The sequence below is a fragment of the Myxine glutinosa genome, unplaced genomic scaffold (genome assembly GCF_964187855.1).
Source record: "Myxine glutinosa unplaced genomic scaffold, kmMyxGlut1.1 SCAFFOLD_264, whole genome shotgun sequence".
Lineage (NCBI taxonomy): Eukaryota > Metazoa > Chordata > Myxini > Myxiniformes > Myxinidae > Myxine > Myxine glutinosa.
The window spans coordinates 350073-354535 of record NW_027616407.1 but is presented as its reverse complement, the minus strand read 5'-3'; positions in this window follow the sequence as shown (position 1 = coordinate 354535).

The window sequence follows — 4463 nt, the reverse complement described above, 5'->3', positions numbered from 1 at the left end:
CAAGTGCAAAAGTGGTTTCCTGCACCAACACAAGTGCGAAAAGTGGTTTTTCAACACTAACACAAGTGCGAAAAGTGGTTTTTCAACACTAACACAAGTGCGAAAAGTGGTTTTTCAACACTAACACAAGTGCGAAAAGTGGTTTTTCCACACTAATGCAAGTGCAAAAGTGGTTTCCTGCACCAACACAAGTGCGAAAAGTGGTTTTTCAACACCAACACAACTGCGAAAAGTGGTTTTTCCACACTAATACAAGTGCAAAAGTGGTTTCCTGCACCAACACAAGTGCGAAAAGTGGTTTTTCAACACTATCACAAGTGCAAAAAGTGTTTTTTTCACACTAATACAAGTGCAAAAGTGGTTTCCTGCACCAACACAAGTGCGAAAAGTGATTTTTCAACACTAACACAAGTGTGAAAAGTGGTTTTTCCACACTAATACAAGTGCAAAAGTGGTTTCCTGCACCAACACAAGTGCGAAAAGTGGTTTTTAAACACTAACACAAGTGCGAAAAGTGGTTTTTCAACACTAACTCAAGTGCGAAAAGTGGTTTCCTTCACCAACACAAGTGCGAAAAGTGTATTTTCAACACTAACACAAGTGCGAAAAGTGGTTTCCTACGCCAACACAAGTGCAAAAAGTGGTTTTTCAACACTAACACAAGTGCGAAAAGTGGTTTCCTACACCAACACATGTGCGAAAAGTGGTTTCCTACACCAACACAAGTGCGAAAAGTGGTTTTTCAACACTAACACAAGTGCGAAAAGTGGTTTCCTACACCAACACAAGTGCGAAAAGTGGTTTTTCAACACTAACACAAGCGCGAAAAGTGGTTTTTCCACACTAATACAAGTGCAAAAGTGGTTTCCTGCACCAACACAAGTGCGAAAAGTGGTTTTTCAACACTAACACAAGTGCGAAAAGTGGTTTCCTACACCAACACAAGTGCGAAAAGTGGTTTCCTACACCAACACAAGTGCGAAAAGTGGTTTTTCAACACTAACACAACTGCGAAAAGTGGTTTCCTACACCAACACAAGTGCGAAAAGTGGTTTTTCAGCACTAACACAAGTGCGAAAAGTGGTTTTTCAACACGAACACAAGTGCGAAAAGTGGTTTTGCCACACTAATACAAGTGCAAAAGTGGTTTCCTGCACCAACACAAGTGCGAAAAGTGGTTTTTCAACACTAACACAAGTGCGAAAAGTGGTTTTTCAACACTAACACAAGTGCGAAAAGTGGTTTTTCCACACTAATACAAGTGCAAAAGTGGTTTCCTGCACCAACACATGTGCGAAAAGTGGTTTTTCAACACTAACACAAGTGCGAAAAGTGGTTTTTCAACACTATCACAAGTGCAAAAAGTGTTTTTTCCACACTAATACAAGTGCAAAAGTGGTTTCCTGCACCAACACCAGTGCGAAAAGTGGGTTTTCAACACTAACACAAGTGCGAAAATTGGTTTTCTCCACCAACACAAGTGCGAAGAATGGATTTTCAACACTAACACAAGTGCGAAAAGTGGTTTCCATCACCAACACAAGTGCGAAAAGTGGGTTTTCAACACTAACATAAGTGCGAAAAGTGGTTTCCTACACCTACACAAGTGCGAAAAGTGTATTTTCAACACTAACACAAGTGCGAAAAGTGGTTTCCTACGCCAACACAAGTGCAAAAAGTGGTTTTTCAACACTAACACAAGTGCGAAAAGTGGTTTCCTACACCAACACAAGTGCGAAAAGTGGTTTCCTACACCAACACAAGTGCGAAAAGTGGTTTTTCAACACTAACACAAGTGCGAAAAGTGGTTTTTCCACACTAATACAAGTGCAAAAGTGGTTTCCTGCACCAACACAAGTGCGAAAAGTGGTTTTTCAACACTAACACAAGTGCGAAAAGTGGTTTCCTACACCAACACAAGTGCGAAAAGTGGTTTCCTACACCAACACAAGTGCGAAAAGTGGTTTCCTACACCAACACAAGTGCGAAAAGTGGTTTTTCAACACTAACACAACTGCGAAAAGTGGTTTCCTACACCAACACAAGTGCGAAAAGTGGTTTTTCAACACTAACACAAGTGCGAAAAGTGGTTTTTCAACACTAACACAAGTGCGAAAAGTGGTTTTTCAACATGAACACAAGTGCGAAAAGTGCTTTTGCCACACTAATACAAGTGCAAAAGTGGTTTACTGCACCAACACAAGTGCGAAAAGTGGTTTTTCAACACTAACACAACTGCGAAAAGTGGTTTCCTACACCAACACAAGTGCGAAAAGTGGTTTTTCAACACTAACACAACTGCGAAAAGTGGTTTCCTACACCAACACAAGTGCGAAAAGTGGTTTTTCAACACTAACACAAGTGCGAAAAGTGGTTTTTCAACACTAACACAAGTGCGAAAAGTGGCTTTTCAACACTATCACAAGTGCAAAAAGAGTATTTTCCACACTAATACAAGTGCAAAAGTGGTTTCCTGCACCAACACAAGTGCGAAAAGTGGTTTTTCAACACTAACACAAGTGCGAAAAGTGGTTTTCAACACTAACACAAGTGCGAAAAGTGGTTTTTCAACAGTAACATAAGTGCGAAAAGTGGTTTTTCCACACTAATACAAGTGCAAAAGTGGTTTCCTGCACCAACACAAGTGCGAAAAGTGGTTTTTTCAACACTAACACAAGTGCGAAAAGTGGTTTTTCAACACTAACACAAGTGCGAAAAGTGGTTTTTCAACACTAATACAAGTGCGAAAAGTGGTTTTTCAACACTAACACAAGTGCGAAAAGTGGTTTTTCCACACCAATACAAGTGCAAAAGTGGTTTCCTGCACCAACGCAAGTGTGAAAAGTGGTTTTTCAACACTAACACAAGTGCGAAAAGTGGGTTTTCAACACTATCACAAGTGCAAAAAGTGTTTTTTCCACACTAATACAAGTGCAAAAGTGGTTTCCTGCACCAACACAAGTGAGAAAAGTGGTTTTTCAACACTAACATAAGTGCGAAAAGTGGTTTTTCAACACTAACACAAGTGCGAAAAGTGGTTTCCTGCACCAACACAAGTGCGAAAAGTGGTTTTTCAACACTAACACAAGTGCGAAAAGTGGTTTTCAACACTAACACAAGTGCGAAAAGTGGTTTTTCAACAGTAACATAAGGGCGAAAAGTGGTTTTTACCACCCTAATACAAGTGCAAAAGTGGTTTCCTGCACCAACACAAGTGCGAAAAGTGGTTTTTCAACACTAACACAAGTGCGAAAAGTGGTTTCCTACACCAACACAAGTGCGAAAAGTGGTTTCCTACACCAACACAAGTGCGAAAAGTGGTTTTTCAACACTAACACAAGTGCGAAAAGTGGTTTTTCCACACTAATACAAGTGCAAAAGTGGTTTCCTGCACCAACACAAGTGCGAAAAGTGGTTTTTCAACACTAACACAAGTGCGAAAAGTGGTTTCCTACACCAACACAAGTGCGAAAAGTGGTTTCCTACACCAACACAAGTGCGAAAAGTGGTTTCCTACACCAACACAAGTGCGAAAAGTGGTTTTTCAACACTAACACAACTGCGAAAAGTGGTTTCCTACACCAACACAAGTGCGAAAAGTGGTTTTTCAACACTAACACAAGTGCGAAAAGTGGTTTTTCAACACTAACACAAGTGCGAAAAGTGGTTTTTCAACATGAACACAAGTGCGAAAAGTGCTTTTGCCACACTAATACAAGTGCAAAAGTGGTTTACTGCACCAACACAAGTGCGAAAAGTGGTTTTTCAACACTAACACAACTGCGAAAAGTGGTTTCCTACACCAACACAAGTGCGAAAAGTGGTTTTTCAACACTAACACAACTGCGAAAAGTGGTTTCCTACACCAACACAAGTGCGAAAAGTGGTTTTTCAACACTAACACAAGTGCGAAAAGTGGTTTTTCAACACTAACACAAGTGCGAAAAGTGGCTTTTCAACACTATCACAAGTGCAAAAAGAGTATTTTCCACACTAATACAAGTGCAAAAGTGGTTTCCTGCACCAACACAAGTGCGAAAAGTGGTTTTTCAACACTAACACAAGTGCGAAAAGTGGTTTTCAACACTAACACAAGTGCGAAAAGTGGTTTTTCAACAGTAACATAAGTGCGAAAAGTGGTTTTTCCACACTAATACAAGTGCAAAAGTGGTTTCCTGCACCAACACAAGTGCGAAAAGTGGTTTTTTCAACACTAACACAAGTGCGAAAAGTGGTTTTTCAACACTAACACAAGTGCGAAAAGTGGTTTTTCAACACTAATACAAGTGCGAAAAGTGGTTTTTCAACACTAACACAAGTGCGAAAAGTGGTTTTTCCACACCAATACAAGTGCAAAAGTGGTTTCCTGCACCAACGCAAGTGTGAAAAGTGGTTTTTCAACACTAACACAAGTGCGAAAAGTGGGTTTTCAACACTATCACAAGTGCAAAAAGTGTTTTTTC